Source organism: Gopherus flavomarginatus, chromosome 1 (assembly GCF_025201925.1).
Source record: "Gopherus flavomarginatus isolate rGopFla2 chromosome 1, rGopFla2.mat.asm, whole genome shotgun sequence".
Lineage (NCBI taxonomy): Eukaryota > Metazoa > Chordata > Testudines > Testudinidae > Gopherus > Gopherus flavomarginatus.
Window position 1 is genome coordinate 125,892,219 of NC_066617.1, and position 22,278 is coordinate 125,914,496.

The 22,278-nt window shown below is 39.4% G+C and overlaps 1 protein-coding gene across 4 annotated transcripts in view; it reads left to right on the forward strand.

Annotated features, from left to right (window-relative positions):
• SOX5 (SRY-box transcription factor 5) overlaps positions 1–22,278 on the forward strand; it is an 857,385-nt gene that overhangs the window by 267,332 nt on the left and 567,775 nt on the right. For all 4 annotated transcript variants that reach the window (XM_050968476.1, XM_050968460.1, XM_050968468.1 and 1 more), the window contains one exon: positions 20,576–20,642. The gene's annotated coding sequence lies outside the window, so the exon portion shown is untranslated. The remainder of the gene's footprint in view (positions 1–20,575; positions 20,643–22,278) is intronic.

Genomic DNA, 22,278 nt, shown 5'->3' on the forward strand with positions numbered 1-22,278 from the left:
TGTTACACCTGGGAGTCTTAAAAAATAATCAACTGCATGGAGCTGGATTTTTCGAAGTTAAAGATCAGTCTAACCTTTTGTCCTACTCCGTCCATTTCTTTCAAATCACTTTAAAGAGGAAACCTCTCTTCTCCTCCTTCCCTACTGCCCTCCTTGCCCCAGCTACTTTTACATTCTGCCTGGGAGTAAACAGTAAAAGTTACATGTATTAACACTCCACTCCAACACAATGCTTTTGGGCGTGCTCTGTGTGCAAGTCCCTGGCAGCCATAAATTAATTAAAAGTAGACAGGAACCATAGAAAAAGCAAGTTCTCTTCCCTCCGCCCTTCCCTCACCCCTCTCTTCCTTTCTTTCTCTGTGGGTAAATAGCTAATTCCTTTGTTCCTCACTGCACTGTTTCATTTCTGCCATCATTGTCCTCATTGTTCTCTGAAACAGGAGGGGTCTGGGCCAGGAACAGCCAAGGTCTTGGCTAATGACGGGAAGTCTTTAAAGTTTGCGCTGCATTTCATCTTCTCTGTGGGAGTTTTAGGACGCATCCAGTGTTTGATCCCCACCGTGCAACTTTGCTTCTAGTTAATTAACAGATCCCCATTACACTCTCTCATCTGCAAGCGCATGGGAAGCCTATCAGGAGGTAATTCAAGGCCAATCTGAGTGATGGCAGGAATTAGAGAAATCAGTTGTTTTAGGGGGCTAATGTTCAGGAATAAAGCTGTTCTTTTGCAGTGGTCTCATTTCAATTTTTGATTTCATTGTATTATTTTATTTTTATTTTATTGTATTTTCAGTCCAGTCCCTTTTTAAATTTTGCTTTTTGGGGTGTATTTTATTTATTTCTTTATTGAGCTGCCTTTTTGCCAAGCCAGCAGCCTGCATGGAGTGCAGTTTGGGGGTTTCTTAAGACGGAACTGCAGTCTGTTAACAAGATGTTTTCACCTTCCTTTCATTCCTGCCTTTCCCATTCCCACCCAGCCTATTATACAGGTTACAAGTGTCTTAAGGCAACTTTTAATGCTGAGTAAAACCACCACGGGCCTCCCAGCTGCGGAGCTTTGTCAAGCTTTTGGCTAAATACACTATCTCGCAGGAGTGCAACCTTCTGTTGACTTTGAATGTTTGGAGTTGTCTGATTTTTCTTTGCTCTTCCCCACCCTATGAGCAATGACCCCCTTTAACTAATGAATTAGGAACTGCTCCTGCAGTTGCAATTCTCAGTTCGGCACTTGGCAATGAGAATCAAACTGGGGCTATTTAGTGCAGCGTTAAATGGCCCACCACATTAGCCCCCTGGCATGCTAAGCTATTAGGTTGTTTTACTGTTGTTAAAGTTACATTTGTTAGGTGGAGTTGCTGCCTTTACAGAAACTTGGTAATGTGGGAGAGCAGCAAACAGCCTGTGTATTGTGAACACAGAGTGCAGGATGTGTAGATGCAGGCCACATAGAGGTTGCCTTTCTGAGCAGGCATGCATGTCGCTAGTACAGTGGCAAACTTTTAGCTTTGTTTTCAGTAACTGAATGAAGTGGGGTCAATTGACCATTACTTTGTAACAGGCTTTAATTGAATCATTAATTGTCATTGTGCCATAGGGAGATGGGTGTATGGGAGAGGGAAAGGAGAGAAAACCTCCAATCTGGGTAATGGAAGGAATGGTTTAGTGGTTTGAATTCTGGCTAGGTCAGGAGAGCCTTTCACCTTTCCGAATTCCATTTAGTTCATTGCAAGTGGGTCTTCCAGACAAGATCTTAGGAGATGAGCTGCCATCTACTCTGCACAGACACTAAAGCTCCCACAGCTCCTTTTGGAAACATGTAGGATCGCCCTGGTGTCCGTGGTCAACGTTTCTCTTATCTGTCACTTGTTTTGAGGTGATTTCCACCTTCTACCCCAGCAATGGCAACATTTCAGTGGTGCTGAATATTAATAGTTTGTAAAGCCTCTAGGGGAGAAAAAAGCGATGTATAAATGCAAGGTACTGTTGTTTTATTGTTTATCTTCTTTAATTCCCTTGAAATGGGCAGAGCAGCCACATTTGAGACAGCCCATTGCTGGGAACAGACTGACAGTGTATGGAAGTGCTATGATGCCAGACAGTGATGCTGCTTGGATGGGCCACTGGTTTTAGAGAGAATCCCCCTACAAGAAGAGCATGCCAGTATTGTATGGTTCTTGTGCTAACCAGCTTGCAGAATATATTTGGCATTTGGTGCATTGGTAGAGGCTGCCAGTGTGTGTGGTGGGAGAGGAGGAAATAGACAAGAAAAACAGAATTTGAAATGAAAATATGGAACTATTTGCTTCAGGCCATATGGACTACGATGTTGTGACAAAAATAAGGCCAAAACTAATCATGCCCGGTTAGAGTTTTAGTTTAAAAACATATGTATAATCATTCCCAGGAGCATAAATTTCACTTACTATTTTCATAGAGAGAAACAAGGTATGTTTTTTAACCTGTTCAGACTCTGGTTCTTTAGTCAGCTGAGTTCCCATTGATCTTTTCCATTGTATGTGGAAAATACCGTGTTCCTTGTGTTGATGTTACAGAATGAGCTGCTTGACAATTTTTGGCCTAAATATTTTTTTGCCAAAACTGAAACTCTTCATGGAAACATATGGGTTTCAGTGAACAGTCTTTCAGATCCAGGATGGAATTTCTGCTGAAAAAGAAGCAGAAACAACCATCCTCATCCCAGAATAGTCAATACCCCAGTGGTTAGGGCACTCACCAGGGATGTGGAAGTCCGATTCCTGCTCTGCCCTAGTCAATTTCCCAGGTCCCAGAAGAGTGCCCTCACCAAGAAATTGTTGGCTATTCTGAGTTGGGTCAGGTGCGTGCGCTCTCACATTTTTTTGCAAAAAAAATTGATAGGTCTCGATTTTCTTCCACTGCAGAACAAAAACAATCTCAAAACCTCCAACTTTTCACAGAATTCATTTCTTATTTTCCAGCCAGCCCTGGTTAGACATGGATTTCAGCCTCATATTTTAGAAACAGATCCAGCTTTTCCGAAAGTCCGAGGATTTTTAAATATGGGGTTTTGTCTTGTCCCATTATAGGGATATGGGACAGCTATAAATACATAGAATTTTAAGTCTTAAAGGGACCGTTACCATCTAGGTTTAACGTAGAGGCAACCCCATGCTCTGGGTGTCCCTAAACCTCTGACTGCTAGACGCTGAGACTGGATGACAGGGTAGATCACTCGATAAATTGCCGCTTTCCGTTCTCTCTCTCTCAAGCATCTGGCACCAACCTCTGTCAGAAGAGAGGATACCAGGCTAGATGGACAATTGGTCTGACCCAGTGTGGCGGTTCTTATGTTCTTAACCTCCTGCATAACACAGTCCATAGAATTCCACCCAATAATTCCTACATCAAGCCCATCACTTATCTTTTAGAAAGACATCCTATCGTGAAAGATCCAAAGTTAAAGTGTGGCTGGATCAGTACTTTTGTTAATTCTGTTGCAGAGATGGGAACCGGTTATGAAATGTGTATGTTTCCAAAGTTTGGAAGTGTACAAATGTCTGGTTTTGGATTGGGCCCATTTTTAAACTGTGTCTGTCTAGAGACTAAAAAGGATATGTTAGTCAATCTTGAGGTCACTTGGTAATCTCTGATGTGAAAGCGACCCCCTGGGAATGGAGAAAAAACCAGGAGAAGAAATTTAAACAATTTGTTTCCATTCACTTTTAAAATCAAATAGTGAGGGAGGCAAAAAGAGAATCCCTGCTTGGGTAATAACGAACTCTTGCTTTGAAGTTCTAACTAAATTGCATTTCTTGTTCTCTGCTGTTGCCTGTAAAACTCAGCACAATTGGGCAAGGGATGATTAGTCTATAATTCTGTTTGTTCAAATAGCTTTTGGTATTATGAAAACAAAAATTCAAAAGGCCAATATACTGACAGTTAAACAGGCTATGGGGGCAGTAGTGTGGACCTTCACAAGAATAAGATGTGTATTTTATTCGGCTACCCTTCTGAGCCAAATTTTAAACAAATTATACATACAGAGCTGTATTGGAGCTGAGAGATGAAGCTGTTTAAAGTTTCCCTGTTGTGTGTTTATGGACATCCAGTAGAAATACTGTCTTTGCCAAAGCAGATCAGACAGTTGGTTTGTTGAATCTGGTACTCTGCCCCTGTAATGGCTAGTACCTGATGCTTCAAAGGATGGTAGAAAAACCCCATCTTGCGTCAGACTGGTTATGCAGTCATGTTTATGTGGGAAACAATATGTTTCTGAACTAGCAAAATGATCAAAATTGTCTCCTGCCTTTGCCCTCTCCCTCCCCACAAAAAAGTGAATCTGTTGCAAGCATGCAAACTGAAAGCCTGCATTAACTCCAATAGTCCAGTCAATTTACACCAATGGGCTTTGGATCAGATCCTTAGGGCCCGGTCCATCAAAACCAGATCAGGCTCTGTATGTTTCTATTCAAAACATGATAAAGAGATATTTCTATTCTATGCATGATAAAGAGAAATTGAGAAAGAAAAGTGTTGAAAGTATAAATATTGGACAGTAGATAATTCAACCCTGGTCATTGTCAGCCAGTAAAATTACTCACTAATTGTAAATCCCTCACGCAAAACACACTGGGCCAAACTCTAATCTCATTTACACTACTACAAACCTATAGTGCATCTATAGTGACATGCATTTGAAGAAGTGGGTATTCACCCACGAAAGCTCATGCTCCAAAACATCTGTTAGTCTATAAGGTGTCACAGGATTCTTTGCTGCTTTTACAGATCCAGTCTAACACGGCTACCCCTCTGATACTTGAAACCTATAGTGATTTCCCCAAAATCAACTGGATTGCTCTGGATTTACACCACTGTAAAGGGAATCAAAATTTGGCCCCACATTCTGCATATTTTTGATTACTTGCTGTCTAATTTATATTTTATTTGGTAGAATAAATACTATCATTTGAACTTATTTTAAAAAAAATATTTCAACATGGCTTAGACAGAAATAGAGGCTAATGTGACTGGCTTTCAAATAGCTTATTACCATTCAAATACTCTGCAGATAAATTATATTAAGGGGTGGGGGGGCTGTCTCAGCTTCCGAATCATTCTAAATGGAGACTTAGCTCTAAGTAATCAAAATTGCTTTGGTTGTGCATAGCAGCATTAAAAGCCTTGTCCACTAATTGAGTGAAGCGGCTCCAGTGAAGCAGCCTTGCCCCCTCATTATGCGATCTTGCAAGTGCTGTTTGTCATCGTCGCTTGCCAGTCTCAATCTAACTGTACTGCTGGTGCAAATTAACAGTAATTCGTTATGACACGCTGTGTCCTTCCAGTGAAACAACAATATGGAGCTAGTACCACTCCCCACTCCTACCCTTTCCTCCTCCTCCTCCCCCCTTCACTCCTGGATCTCATTCCCCATTCAAGATACTTAGACTTAGTCTTCTAACTGCTCACTACTAACTGGTGTGTCAGGTGTATTGTGGCTTGACTGATGGATAGAACCCAGTGCCCTCGCACTGACACATTATAAACAGATGTATCAGACAATAGGCCATTGCTTTCTAATGGCTCATGCAGGTTCAGTCCTGATGGAGCATGCTGTTTTCAGAGGGCAGCTATGCATGTGTATATATATACACGGGTCGCATGTGTTTTTATATATGTGTCCCATGTGTACACTCAGCTCCCATCTTTGACAATCCAAGCACCTCAGCTACAGTATGTTTGCAGAAGTTCAGTAGGTAATATTTTAAATGGAGATGAACAAATATGTTTTGAATTCAAATATAACAGGGCAGATATTGCAAATAAACACAATTTATTAATAAATATTTTGTACTTCTATCCAGAGGAAAAAATGATCTGGTGGTGAAAACAATGGAAAGGAGCTCCAGGTGTCTGAGTTCAGTCTCCTGCTATGCCACAGGCTTCGTTAGTGACCATGAGAAAATCATTTAATCTCTTTATAATTAATTAATTAATAACAACAGTAATAATAATCTCTACCTCCCCTCTTTTGTGTCTGCTGTCTTTTTGCATTTTAAGCTGTTTAGTGCAGAGACTTCCTTACTATGAGTATGTATAGTAGCTAGTACAATGAAGTCTCAATCTCATGTTTGGTTTCTGGGATCTTCAGCTAGTGTGAGTTGACAGAGCTCCATCTGAGTCATTAATTGGACTGGGTGAAAAGTTTCAGATGAATAGTTTATTTGCTGAAAAGAAATGCAGTTTGGGGTCTACTGAAATGATTTGTGAATTCACCAAATCAAAAATGTGGCTAGATTAGCAAGGGCACTTAGGTGTGATTCACAAAGCAGGAGGAAAAGAAGGATGTGGTTGGTGGTGGAGCCCTCTTTATACTGGATAGTCCTATGGTGCTCACCTAGGGTTTGGGAGTCCCCAGTTCAAGTCCTTCCTTTGCCTGAGTCAGAGTAGGGTTGTGAATTTGCCTTGCATGCGACCGCAGTGTAGAAGCTTTTTTTCTGAAATGTCAACTTGAAACAGAAGTTTTAATGTTGATGTAGCCTGTGAAGGGAAAAATGAGTGAGTTTTTTTCTTTAAATTGAGATTTTGACATGAAAATCTTTAGTTTTGATTAAATGGTTTTTTTAATGGAAAAACTTTCTGCACAAAACATTTCAGCTAACTCTAGTGCCAGTTGTATCATTATGATAGCTGGTAAAGAAAACAATTAGTTTAAAAATTTCATACACTATTTTAAAAGAATTGTTACTGGTTTTTTAAAATATTTTTGAAAACTGAAAAATTTCAACTAGTGTATTGTGGGTCAATTAACTGAAAAACTTCAGTGAGAATTTTCTTCAATTTTTTTGTGTAGAAATTCCAATTTTCAGTGCAAACATTTTGACCAGCTCTAATTGTTCCTGAAGCACTGACTAATATTAGAACATTGGCACTAAAAAGGAGGCTTCTATTGCTCATTTCAATGAGAGGTGATAATAAATGAATTAGCTGGGCATATAATGGGCAACTTTCACAATCTGGCAACTGTCACAATTTTATCATAAATCTTATGATATTTGGTGGATTTTCCTAAAGGTTCCAGCTCCTGGAGTCATGTTATTACATGACAAGCTTTCATTAAAACAAATACTTTTCTAGCCCTCCTGGTTGAAGAGAAAAACATGAAGATGTGAATCCTAAAGACTCAGAAACCAGTAAATAAATTAAAAAAAAAATAAAAACCAGCATTTATTATTTTTCAAAATCTTGTGCTTTTTTAAGCCAATCTCATGATTTTGAGGGATTGACTCATGATTTTTGAATGCAGGAGGTTGATAGGACTGTACCAGAATCTACCATTTCCTAAGAAATATGAGTGGGGGGAGGAACAGCCCCCTTAAGGCTCAGTCCTGAAAGGTGCTGGGTGCCAGGAACTTTGAAAGGATGCTGACCCAAATCCCAAAGAATACTTGAGTAGTGAGGAAAGTGAGGCAGGGAATAGCATGCAATTTTTTACCCAGATCTGTAGATCTCTTGTATTGTCTAAAATAAAGAATGATTGTTGGAAAGATCATTTTGCAAAGTCTGTGTCTATTTGCCTCAACTATCGTGTGTCCCTGGAGGGAAAACTATAATCCAGAGTGCTTACAAGAAAGGAGCTCTGGCTACTGTGGTGTCGGGGTGGGATGGGGAGGGGACAGTCAGCACTGGTCCTGAGATCCTGTGGCAGCTGGGCTTTGTGGTCTCACTTCCAGGAGAGGAATCAAATAGAATCCGTGCCCTGAAAGTGTTCCAGAGAGACCTTAGCCAGGGATCATGGTGGAGCCTATCCAGCAATGAACAGAAGCTTAAAAGCACATGGGCCCAGTGTGTGGTTCCAAACACAGCAGCCTGTTGAGTGTCTAGCAGGGAGAATTTGACCAGTGACACTTTAGTGCTGATGCTGAGGTTGCTTCATAACCATAGTGGGGGAGGTGCAATGGTTTGTTCAGTGAAGCTGCAAAAAACATCTTGGTGCTGCCGTTTGTGGATAGGGTGAATTGTCAGGATACCTCATTCTTCACCACGGGTCTGATCCTGCACTGACGGGAGAAAATGGCAATCTCCGATTGGCTTCAATGCCCCAGCTGTTTTAGGGCACCTCCCTATTCACTCCAATGTACCTGAAATTTCATGAACTGGGATAAACATATCTTTAATTTATATTACATATAATCATTTTTTTATTACAGCTTAAGTGGTTAAGTATAATCAGGTAGCTATTGTATAATTTAAACACTGGGTGATTGTTATTTAATAATAACAACTTACATTTGTGTAGTGCCTTACATCCCAAAGGGATCCCAAAGCACTTGACTGACTCAAAAATAAAATACATAGAAAGTAAAACATTAATTACAGTTATACTACATTATAAAATATGGCACTATTAAGATTCTTTTAATCTAGGGTTTTCTTCTGCTCTCAATTGAATTCAATACCAAAGCTCTGGTTGGAGCACAATTGAACCTTTACTTATTGTGAGCCCATCCCAAATTCTGTCACTCTTGATTTATTTATTATCTCTATGCAGGGTTTGAATTATGGGGGCACAATTGGGGAAGGGAGAGAAATGGTTGCTTTTGCTGTTTAAGCTCCTTCCACAAAATCAGCTTCGCTCATATGAGTTGCCAGACTGAGATGCTGCTGCACAGATTGTGCAGATGTCCGAGTGCAATCACGTGTGTTCTCTGAGTTTCACTGGGCTTCCTGAGCTTGGCTGCTTCTCAGTGGGGCTCTTTGGGCTCTGCTAGTCTCTTTGGGATTGGTTCCTTCTTGATTGAGGAGGAAAATAAATTGTGATATCTTCCAAATGTCAACTGCCTGTCTTACTATATGAACCTCATTTTGCTACATTGTACAGAGCTGTGATCCTACCTCTCTTTTCGTACATGATGAGTGGAATAATTTATATGTCAACATTCACTGTCAGCATTGGGCATCTGAGTTAATGCTGAGATGAATAAGGCAATTCACAGACCTCTTACAGATATTGTTTGAGGCTCTCTGCAAACTCAAGTGAACATCTCTGCATTTGGTTTTCTTTGTAATAATAATATTGTGATGCACTGGACCTCGAAATAGCACCCTGTAACCCCCATATTCATCATTTGTGTATAGTTGTGATATTTCATACAAAGCTTGCCATGTAAGATGCCACATGAAAGTTCATGATCTGCTGAAACTCATTGTTCTCTCAATAGATAGATAGATAGATATAGTGTCTATGAAGTTAGGAGATTTTGCTGTAGGATAATTTATTGAAACACATGAGTTTGGGAGCTGTCCGCTGCTAGCTCTCCAGTGACAACAAAGTGGTGACCCACACCCAAATAGTCATTAAGTGACCATCATGAGCTATTGACCAACAGAGGAATTATAAACAAGAGATTTAGACTCGTGTAAGAGACAGTTGCGCAAGCACCAACGATGAGGATTGCTCAACACTGTGACTCTGCAAGCCCCACCAGGACATGCTTGGGCCAGTATTTTCCCTGGGACATCAATTGAGAGTATAAAATAAGAGGCAGTGGCACCAGGAGATCATCTCTGTCCTCCCCCACCTATGCTGAAGGCAACAAGAACACTGGGAAGGCAAAGACTTTGAACTGAGGAGACTGGTTCCAGGCTGAGAAGGAAATTCATCCTGTGTATTAAGAACCATAACCTGGTTTCTCACTAGTGGGTGTGAGAAAAGTTGTTTGATTCAACTCTTGCTTACTCTGAAAGTTGAGGATTAGAATGCGCATTTATTTTTTATTTTCATAGGTAACTCTCTCTTACCTTTATGTCTACCACTTATAATCACTGTATTTTTCTGTAGTTAATGAACTTCTTATAATGTTTTATCCTTACCAGTGAGTTTATCTAAAGTGCTTGGAGAATCTGCTCAGATTACAAAGGCTGGTACATGTCCACTCTCCTTTGACAAAGTGGTGAACTTAGTTAATGAGCTTGCATTGTTCAAGAGGAGGTCTTGCACAATGTAAGATGGTATATTTCTGGGGTGCAGGGCTGGGGGGATTTGCTGATGTTTCCATGTGGCTTGCAGAGCATTCATTCCACTCAGCTGGGTGTGTCACTTTATGGTGGTGGCTGAGTGATAACAGCACCTGGAGGGATTTACTGTTTGTCATTATCAAAGCATTCTGAGACAGCCCAGGCTGGAGAGTTAAGGGGACACATTGGTCCCACAGTTCTATGTTATACCCCGGAGATTCCATCACTAATATGAAAGCTGAAATTCTGGAGAACAAGAGGTGCTGGCATGTTTTACTGCTGCATACCAACTGAATCCAAGTCCTTTTTCTACTGTAATGTCTAAAGACTCCAAACAGGCATTAACATCTCTGCACAAACAACATGAAGACAGTCCATACCCCAGAGACCGCTCAATGTAAGATGTAGGCAATATGTGAAAGGCATCGAAGGGAAAGCCTGTGAGTAATGGGATTGTGTGACCCAGGGACTCCTTGCTGCCAACTGGCAGTGGGCACAGGAGTGCATAAGGTTGTACAGGGATCCCCTGGGTCAGATATCTGCAAACTAGTTGATCAAAGGGTGGCATGTGATGCCTCTACTGAGGGCTAGTAGCCCACTGGTTATGTATGTATGTATGAACAGCTCATATTTAAAAAGTTATGTATCTACATGGAACATTGTTCTTACAGTCTTGGCAGGTCACATACCTTAGAAATATTCCTTTCAGGCAGGAGGTCTGGTCTATTGTGTATTGTATTCCTTGCGCTGAATGCCAATTTCCATAGTTTGCCAGGTGCAAAATTAAGAGATGGTGAAATCTACAAGAAAGGAAATCGACAGGAAAAATCAAACAGCAGGAAGTTTCCTGTTCATGAATATAGACGAAGGATTGTTTTGATATAGCTTGAAGTGCGAAGCTAGGCACTAAATCCTTCACCTAGGAGGCAACTTGATAGCCTGCTTATCTCATGGAAGGAGGGTCATAGCCAACCTGGCTGTGAAGAGCTGCAAGGATTTGGGGATAACAATACCCTGCAAGACATGAAAGTGTCTGGACAATTAAGTCTAGGCTCTAGAGTGTGTGTTGTGATTTAATTTTACATGTAGCCATTTGTTGCCAGTACTTCTACTTGCTATTGCTTGAAACTCTGTGCTTTGATAAATAAACATAATGCTTGGTTTTACTATAAACTGGGGCTGTCAAGTGATTAAAAAAATTAATTGCGATTAATCATGCGATTAAAAAAATTGTGATTAATTACACTGTTAAACAACAGTAGAATACCATTTATTTTAAATATTTTTGGATGTTTACTACATTTTCAAATATATTAATTTCAGTTACAGCACAGACTACAAAGTGTACAGTGCTTTATATTTATTTTTGAATACAAATATTTGCACTGTAAAAAACAAAAAAATTATATTTTTCAGTTCACCTCTTACAGGTACTGTAATGCAATCGCTATCATGAAAGTTGAATGTAGAATCATGTAAAAAAAACTGCATTAAAAAATAAAACAATGTAAAACTTTAGAGCCTACAAATCCACTTAGTCCTACTTCAGCCAATCACTCAGACAAACAAGTTTGGTTACAATTTGCAGGAGATAATGCTGCCCACGTCTTGTTTACAATGTCACCTGAAAGTGAGAATGGGCGTTCTTATGGCACTGTTGTAGCTGGCTTTGCAAGATATTTACGTGCCAGATGCACTAAAGATTCATATGTCCCTTCATGCTTCAACCAGCATTCCAGAGGACACGCGTCCATGCTGATGACAGTTTCTGCTTGATAATGATCCAAAGCAGTGCGTACTGATGCATGTTCATTTTCATCATCTGAGTCAGATGCCACCAACAGAAGGTTGATTTTCTGTTTTGGTGGTTTGGGTTCTATAGTTTCCGCATCATAGTGTTGCTCTTCGAATATTTCTAAAAGCAAGCTCCACACCTCATCCCTCTCAGATTTTGGATGGCACTTCAGATTCTTAAACCTTTGGTCAAATGTTGTAGCTATTTTTAGATATCTCACATTGGTACCTTTTTTGCGTTTTGTCAAGTCTGCTGTGAAAGTGTTCTTAAAACGAACATGTGCTAGATCACCATCCGAGACTGCTCTAACATGAAATATATGGCAAAATGTGGGTAAAACAAAGCAGAAGACATACAATTCTTCCCCCAAGGAGTACAGTCACAAATTTAATTGATGCATTCTTTTTTTTTAACAAGCATCATCAGCATGGAAGCATGTCCTCTGGAGTGGTGGCTGAAGCATGAAGGGGCATACAAATGTTTAGCATATCTGGCAATGCTGGTTACAAAAGTGCCATGTGAACGCCTGTAATCACTTTCAGGTGACACTGTAAATAAGAAGTAGGCAGCAGTATCTCCTGCAAATGTAAACAAAGTTGTTTGTCTTAGTGATTGGCAGAATAAGAAGTAGGACTGAGTGGACTTGTAGTTTTTACACTGTTTTGTTTTTGAGTGCAGTTATGTAACCAAAAAAAGTCTGCATTTGTAAGTTACACTTTCATGATAAAGAGATTGCACTACAGTACTTGCATGAGACAAATTGAAAAATACTATTTCTTTTGTTTATAATTTTACAGTGTAAATATTTGTAATAAAAATAATATAAAGTGAGCACTATGTACTTTGTATTCTGTGTTGTAATTTAAATCAATATTGAAAATGTAGAAAAACATACAAAAATATTTAATAAATTTCAATTGGTGTTCTATTGTTATAAAAGCAATTAATTGTGATTAATTGTTTTAATCATGATTAATTTCTTTGAGTTAATCAGATGAGTTAACTGTGATTAATTGACAGCCCTACTATGAACATATCTCTGTGTTAAGCAGAGCAGTGATCTGAGGTGGAACTGGTAAGTTAGGGTGGACTGCTTCTTTGGAAGCAGCGAATCTGTGAATACTGTGAGCATCTAGTGGGACTGGACACTCCAGGGAGATGCTTGGGGGCTCGAGGATTGGGATGTGCCAATTGCTAACCTATACAGTGACAGTGGGGCTTGCAAGGCCTAGAGAGGAGTGTGTGTGTTGTCCTTGGCCAGTGGAGTTGGGAGCTGACCCCTGACAAGACTTTCTCATGCTCAGGGTAGGTGGTGGTGAGGTGCCTCCCAATCCTGGGTACTCTGGGGAGCATCACATATTACAGAGTAAAATATTATTGAGCATGAATAGGAGGAGAAAAATCTGGCCCTATATGAGTAAAAGCCTGTCGCATGCAATTTTTTTCCTTTAAAAATAATTAACGTAACTATTGTGTAATAAATTCTAGTGTAATCCTGAAAAATTCTGAGCACTCAGTAAGGTCAACAGGAGTTGTGTGTTCTCTGCAATTCTCCAGATCAGGCCCTTTGTATTCAAAGATGTAAACAGAGCACAGTAAAACGCAAGTTTCAATTCTGTGTGTGTGTGTGTGTAAGTAAGTAAGTAAACTGTACTTTTTAAACTGGTTTGCAAAGGGTCTTTCCTACTGAGATTGTTTTAAGTCTCGGAAACCACTCAGTTTTCCCTGGCTTTGAACCAAAACCATGTAAAAACACCCCATTTCAAATGATTTCTTACTGAAACCATAATTCCTCCCAGACCTCCAAAGCTTGCTTTGTATCCCCTCTTAATCTTCCCACTGCTGTAGCTCATTGGGTGAAACTCTTGTTCACAATCTGAACGTTATAGTTGCTGCTTGCTTCTGTAATGTGGTGAACCAGAAGCCAATACTATAATTCCCTTCAGCATTGTGGGATTTACGTCTGATCCACAGTGTTTGGATCCAATTTCTAACTAATGTTACTACGTATGAATGTTCATATTCTCAGTCAAAGCTGAGTGAAGAATCTTTCACCCTGCATAGTTTAGCATTATCTGTTTTCTATTTCTGGTTTATACGAGAAAGTTGCCTGGATTAACCTAAGGGGTAAATTTGAACTGATTTAGTTAAACAGCTGCAAACTCCTGTGTGGACACTGTCATGTTTTGGTTTGCGTGGTTGTTTTTTTTCCAGGTTAGCTTAAGTTGGTTGTGAACAGGTTTAAGCTAAACTGAAATAAGAGTGTTTGCACTGGTGTTAACTGAAGTTGGGTTTTAAACCTATTTAAACCAGTATAACTTGCCCATATAGACAAGGTCCTACTTTTATAATAATATTTTGTGCTCTCACCAACCCCCAAAATGTATACAACTCCTCCGTAGCCACTTCTAAAAGCTGACAGCAGTTTTTTTTTCTTGTTGTTGATTAAACTCTGTAATCAGTGGCTCAGTTTTTTAAAAAATGCCTATTCTTTGAATCGTACAATAAGATAACTAAAATATGAGAGAGTAAAAGCTGAGCTGACTAAACATCAAAGTTAGATCTAAGTCCCCAAATTTGAATCTGGATTTCAGGCACGTTCAGCTTTGGAGTTTTGTATCAGTGTACTGCAGAGCTAAGACCCAGCAGAGCATTTCAGATCAAGAATTGTGTTGTATTTCCAGCATTGTTTGAGGTGGGTTTATATTTTGACTTGTTCCATTATGGGGAGCTGAACTTCCTCCAAATTTGGGGCTATTCATATCTGGGGTTTTGATTCAGGCCTCTCGAGGACAGGCAGTTCAGAGGTATGCACACAAGAGAAACTTTTTGCTTTCAAAGAAGACTTAGTTGCATTATATTTATGTCATGTTTTCTTTTTCATTTCCTCCATGAAACAGCTGATAAGTTGCAAGCATATGTGTCATCATCCAATGGGTGACTTGGTCTGGAAACAATTAGATATTTGAAAGACTTGGACAGAAAGTCAGAAGAACAAGGGATGGGCAATTTGGTCCTGATAAAATAAAAACTAAACACTCTTCCATCTTCTTTGAATCTCCATCCAAAATTTAAGCTGAATCTTTTTCAGTGTTTAAAATATAAATCATTTTCATTTTCAACTATTTGTTTCATCTTCTCTCATTTTTCCTCTTCTTGGTTCCAAGCTGGATCAGAAGCAGAAGTATCAAAATACCACAAAAGAGCCCATCCTTATGACATTACTTTAATTTGGCAGACATTGGTTCACATAACTAGGATAATTTTTTTTTATGGGGGAGGGATTTTTTTAACTGAGTTTATGCTCCTAAACTTGTTAGGGTGACCTAAAAGACTATTACTGCTCTCACACATTTTCTCTGTCTTCGATCCACAGAAAGAGACAGAGAGAGAGTGTGTGTCACTCCTATTTCAAGACAGAGGAAGAGTGCAGAATCTTTGTAGAAGGGTGGGCAAGGCCAAAGTGCCCCCTCCCTCTCCATAGCTGGCTGCTCCTGCAGTGAACCAGCAGCCCTCTCTTCTTGCATCACAGCAGCCCCTGGTGAGCAAAAGGTGTAACTGCAGTGCCTCCCTGGCAGAATCTATTACTGTGTAGGGGACAAAAATCTGCAGGGGACATGAATTATGCGCTTATGTTTCTTTTGTTAAAAAGTGGGCCACCTCAGTTCCAGCACGAGTGAGACAGGGTTCAAATTAAAAAAAAGACTTATTACGAAGATAATGTAAGCCACACCCAAAAGTCATGTTTATCCCCTGGTATTTCAGTATTTGATGTAATTACTGATATAAGATTGGCTCAGATGGAAAAAAAATATTTCTGCATAAACAAAATCTTCCTCAAATGTGAAGTGGTTGTTAGGTAAGGAAAGAAAAGGCCAGATTTTTAGAAGTGACTGCACATGGCTTCTAATATGAGTGTCTAATATTGTGCTTCTAAGTTTTACTGAACTTACTATTGGATGTCTGGCTTTGCACATGGGAAAATTTGGTTGTGGAGATGCAAGCTAGATTTACCAAGGAAATCAGCCCCTTAACTTCCCATTTTCAGTGTTGTCAACTCTCATGATTTTATGTTGAGACTAATGATTGTTAGTGTTCCGCTTAAAGCCCCAGCTCCTTGAGTGGTGTGAGTATGTGAGAATCTCAGCGTTCAGTTTAAGAAAGGCTCTCTAACTGTTACTAAAGTACTGTCTTACCAACAGAACATTGGCACTTAAATGAATGCTTCCATTGCACATTACAAATCCTCTCATTGTAATGAGCAATGGAAATGGTTAACTGGGATTGGGGAAAATGTGCTAGTGTTGACAGCTCTCTCTTTTATCATGAGTCTTGGAATATCTGGTGTTTTTCCTAAAGGCCCAGACTACTGGAATCATTTGATATGACAAGCTCAACTTACATTAAAAAGTAAGTCTAGCTCTCGTGGTTGTAGAGAAAATCTTGAAAACATGAACCCTAAAGAGACCAGAAGGTCAATAAAAAGAGCCTCCAACTTTTATATATATAATCTCATGATTTTTAAGCCAATCTCATGAATTGTAGGGGCTTGAGGCATGGTTTCTGAACAACTGTATTTGTAAGTACTGCGGCTTGCTCATGTAAGTACAGTTTGTGCATCCATATCTTACTCCTAGGGGAATTCTGCACCACTGCACAATGCAGAATTTTGCAGAAATTAACATTGTACATGCAGAATTTCCTTTCCCCCACAGATACGGGCTGCAGTGCTGCTAGCTGCCACTAGGGGGTCACTGGAGCTAGCAAAGCCCTGTTCGGGCACAGAAGACCCTGCTGAGGGGAGGGAGAGGGAGCTAGAGGATTCCTGGCAGCTGCAGTTCCCAGCATGCAGGAAACTCCATGCAAGCCTGGGACCAAGAATCAGGCTGTTTCTCCCTCTGGATCCCTGGGCTCTGAGGGGAGGAGTTTCAGATTTATTGGCTGGGCTTGTTGGGGAGGGGTTGTGACAGTCTTTCCGCCCCCTCCACCGGCTGGGCTCTGGGAGGGCGAAGGGGGTAGAGAAACAGTACCTGGGTTGTCATAGTGGTTTCTTTAACTCTCTACTCCTGGGGAAATTTGTGCATGTCTGTATTGTTACAGACATACTTGCTGACAGGTATTTTGAAATAAAATACTAAAATAATTGAAACTAACATTATTATATAGTGTTATTTTGACAAATAAAATTTGCAGAATTTTGCAGAATTTTAAAATATGCACAGAATTTTGAATTTTTTGGCACAGAATTTTGAATTTTTTCATGCATAATTTTTAATTTTTTGGTGCAGAATGTCCCCAGAAGTAATATCTAAGCATTTTCATGTGCAAAAAATGATAGGCATCAGAGTAAGTGTACTACAACATAGGGGTAAAATTCTGCACTTTCTGTTCACAGGCACTTCTGGCCTGGGGCAAGGTGTCTTGGGGCGTTGAGGAGTAGTGATCTTATGTAGGGTACACCTTATTATCCTTTGTAAATAGCAGGCTGGAGTGTTTTTGAGTATCTAGCACAGAATCTAGCATGTAACAGTATATGCACAAGGAAACTAAGATTCTGACCATGCTGCATGGAGTTGTAGGGCACTTGGAAGTGTGTTAGTTGGACCACCATCAAGAGTGCTGGGAGGGCTGTGTGTGTGTGTGTGTGTGTGTGTGTGTGTGTGAGAGAGAGAGAGAGAGAGAGAGAGAGAGAGAGATGCGTCACTTGGCATGACAGATGTTGTATTAGAGAAATTTGGTCCTAAATGCTTTAGTCTCTTTGAGTGTTTGCATGACATTTGTCATCTTGCATTGTGATTTAAAATCAGCTAGTCACAGATTTTTGAGTAAAGAAAAGAGAAACAGCGCTTTAATGTAGCTCCTTCATCAAAGTTTCTGACTTATTGCTTTACAAAAAACTTCAGAAAAGATCCTTGGGATCACCTCTTCTACAAGGGCATAGTGAGGCTTAATTCATTACTGTATGTAAGGCACTTTGAGATCCAGGGATGGCACATCCTACATACAGAATCTGTAACCTTCAGTAGAGACAGGTGATATACACTTGTTCTCATAGGATTTTCCAGCCTGATATCTCAAACAAGTATTGTACAGGTACATGTTGATAAACATCCTACTGGAACTTTCTACTATTCTCAGGATCATAAAACTCAGCCCATTGTCCCTGTTTTGGAATCCACCCCTCTTGCAATGAAAATGTGCATAATTTACATGCTAATGCTATGTAAGTGGCATTTTTTTCATATACTTTAAAAATGATATGGTAACATTTCAGTGACGTGAGGTATAGATGAATTTTACATTACAGACATTTATAATATAGTATTTAACGTTTTATACTATTTGACACAGTTCTATAACTATCAAATAGAAATATGAAACATGCATGTACCTTCCACGTGGGACTGTGCCACTTCCCGTTGCAGACTTCCAGAGGCTAATAGTGTTGGGAAATGTTCCCTGATATTCACATTAAATTCTGCTTACATTTGAAAGGGGTTGGGTGGAACCTTTTGCCTTTCAAAACATCTAAATAAGCCCTGTTTCTTCTCTAGAAGAAAACCAGTATCTTCTTTTAAAGGGACTTTGTTAAAAGGATTCCATTTTTATAATGCTCCTCTTGGTTTTTTTAACACTCTTTTTTTTATTTAGTGCTTTTAATGAGTTTAGTAGGAGAGATAAGGAACCTTTGAGCTGTCCTCAGAACACCATTATTAGATCAATCACAGACATCCCTTGGGAACTGGGCCTAGAACCCTAGTCTTTCATTTAAATAAACACAGATCACTATTATGTAAGCTAAAGTAGATCACCGTTGAGGTGGGTAGTAGTAATTGCCTTATACTATCTCTCTATTGGCTAGCTACAATAGGGGGACGCAGCATACACATACGTATGTGGCCAGTATGTTTTAGAGGGTCAGATAATTGGCACTGATGAGGGCAGGATTGGAAATGATGGAATTCTGTAGTGGAAATACAGTGAAGAGGGAGACAGGATGGAGCCATTCTTTAATAAAAACAAATACTTTATGAATAATCCAAAATTCTAGAGTTTAGGACTTTAGTGAAGTGTGAAAGCTGCAGGAAAAAAAAGTAACAGATTAGCCAGATACAGATCTTTAATTTTTACTCCATTTTTTTATTTAAAACTTGGGCAATGTGATGTTAACAGTGACTGTGCCTTAGTGAAAGTACTTCTACAAAACTTTAGTCTCTGTTTATGAAAGCGTGAAACTGTGTTGAAAAGAAACTAGTACTTTCACACTGTCATATACAAAACTCATGATGTGCCTACCAGTGAAGTTGTAAAGAAAGCCTCAATTGTTCATCCAAGAAAAACAGCACATGGATTTTGGTACATGTGTCTCTGGGTTTAACCCTTTCATGGTTTCATATCATCTGTAAATCTCAAACAGGAACAGAGAAAAAAAAAAGACTGTGAAAGAATATGAAAGTCATGAAGTCTGTGGTGTTTCTAGATCTTTCAAGAAATATTATTAGAATTAATTTGAGCATACTTAGGAGGGAATTTTTATTACTGATAATTCAGTAAAACATATATTTTATAAATAATTGTGTTCAGCAAATACAAACAGTAAATTGATAGTCTTGATTTAAAGCTCCCTGCTATCTCCAACTAGTGGATATACCTTCTACTAATTGACCAATCATTTAATCAGTTCACTTACACAGCCCCCAGCATTGTAGTATCCGACTGCCTCCCAGTGCTGAAATACTCAATACTGCTTGGTTTCTCTCTGGAATTAGTTTGTGCTCTTTGATTCTATTCTGAGTTGCACTGATGTAGATCCAGAGTTACTGCATTGACTTCAATAGAGTCATTCTGGATTTACATCAGTCTAAGAGTAGAATGGCCCTTTGCTTCTAGTTTTCCCATCTCTTTTTGTACTACTTGGATTTTTTTTTTTTTTTTTTTTTTTTTTTTTTGCTCTTTCTTCCTCTTTCTCTGTCCTACTTTACCTCTCTCCCCTACCTCTTTGGGTATAATCCAAACTCCATTAAAATCACTGAGTCTTTACATTGACTTCAGTTGATTTTGTATCAGGTCAATTTTTTTCCATTTAGACCCTGATTCAGCAAGGTTCACATGTACATCTGTAACTATGCCCCAGTGGGGACTATCTATGTGCTTTAAGTTCCACACATGCTGAAGCACCTTGATGAATTGAGGTCCTACTTGCTATATTTTCTTTGTACATTCTACTCAGAACTAGTTCTTTTCAGTTTCCCCTCCCATTTGCACTGAAGATCTCTTGCACATTGTGTGCTTCATCCTTAGATATAACTTAGTTAATGGCCTGATCCAATTTCTTTTGAAGTGAGTGGAAAGAGCCCCATTCATTTCCTTGGGATTTGGATCAGGCTCCAGATACATATAGATCCTCACAATTGATGGGTGATTTGCAGTATGAAAAGTGTGATGTTACCCAGGCTAACCGTGTGTTTTTCTCTGTTTCTGTCTGTCTCTTAGGATCATGACGTTCTCTCCCCATCTTCCAGAACCCCCCTGCTCTGACGTCTTGTGTACATGTGGCTTTTGCAAAAATAAATTCTCTGTGGTGTTACTGCTAGTACAGTTCCTCTTTGGTAGTAATGATGGGTGCGCTTGTGTAGGCAAGGAGCTTTTTCATACTATTTTGTATAGGCCTGCTCTCCTTAGGTAGTTTCTTTAAAACATGGGGCACTAGGAGCATGCAGGGAATTTTGTCTTGTTTTCATGGTGCAATTGTAATTTGACACATTTTCTTCTTTTTTTCCCTTCCAGTTTTGCAAACAGACAAAAATATAAAGAACAGAAGGAGTGGTGGCGTTTAACGTGGGAGACCCAGCAGGTAAGACTTGTATAACAACAAAGCTTTTCCTGCTTTCTGAGTACCTGTTTTTGGAGTGCTGACTCTTGAACGAGAGGAAGGATGTACCAATGGTTAGGGCACTAGCCTGGAAGGCCTGAGATTGAAGTTTATTTAATTCCCTGTTCCAGAATTCTGTTTGATCTTAGGCAAGTTACTTAGGCCTGATCTTAACCTAAAACTTAGATTGACCTAGCTATGTCTCTCACTGGTTTGAAAAATTAACCCCCCGAGACACACGGTTAAGCCAACCTACACCCAGGTGTAGCAACTGCTAGGCTGAGGGAAGAATTCAATCAACCTAGCTAACAATCTTCAAGCGGTGGATTTACTGCAGTGTCGGAAAAATCTTTTCAGTTACTATAGCAAGTGTCTACACTGCAACAGTGTAGCTGCAGTCCTTGTACTGTAGACATACTCTTACTCTGTGGCTCAGTTTCTCATCTGTTTAAAAAAAAAGGGGGAGATGTAGTAGTATTTCCTTACCTCAAGGGGTATGTGTGTTTGTATTACACGTTAAAGATTGTGAGGTGCTCAAGTACTGTGGTAATAAGGGACATTTAAGTTAACTCAGGTTGATAGAATGGCGATTCCCAGACTGAGGCATAGTTCAAATATCTTATCTATGTTGTGTGGGTAATTGGCTTGCTGTTTACATTTTGTTTTAACAAGTTCCTTGTATGATTTCTATAGTTCACTGCAATAGTCTCTTGTCCTGTTCTACATGTTTTTTAACTAATGTGGAGGAGACAAACCATATACTCATGATACAGCACTTATCTTTATATTGCACACAAAAAACTATGTTAAAAAAAAAACATTCATAAGGTTGTGAAGGCAAGCTCTCAGAAGTTAGGAAATACCAGAATTAGGGTTGCCTGTGCAAGTGCGAACTATAATTTTTTTTCCAGAGGCTTATAACTTCCTCAGATTTGGGTGGATTTTCATAGATTACAAAAGACACAACCCTGATTTTCAAAAGAAGCCCACTCCTATCTCCCTTTGCCAAATTTTGAGTTTATGCTCCAAAGAATGGGAGCTATAGAGCTTCTCAAAGAAAAGATCTCAAGAATTTTTTAACCGAGACAGAACAATGTTTCCTACTAGTCTAGCTCTCAAAAACGACTGAACTTTTGGCTGAAATTTTGCAAAATAATTTCAAGAAGAAGCAGACACTCACCATGGAAAATCCCTCTCTCCTCCCATGCTTAAAGTTTGACAAAATTATAAGCAACTGAAGTAGGGTCTTATAAATGGTTGTGCTGGGCAATCTTAATAAATAGGTAGTGTTAACACTCCTGCCTATTATACATGTCCTGTGCTTTTTTTTCTTAGTCCTTACTCAGACAAAGCAGGCTTAAGTTTTGTCTGTGTAAGGTCTGCAGGATTTGGCCCTGATTTAAAAGACAGTACTTTATATATAAACAGGGTGCAAAGTTTCTGATCTAGGAATACCTGATATGGGCTATCATAGGATATGGAATAAGATGCTGAAATGTCTTCTTCATAGCATATTGTGACAACAGGAATTCCTGATTGCTTTCCCACCCAACAAACTTGTAAAAACATGTTTTATGTGCAGACATCCATGAGATGCAGGCTAGCACTAAAATTTAAT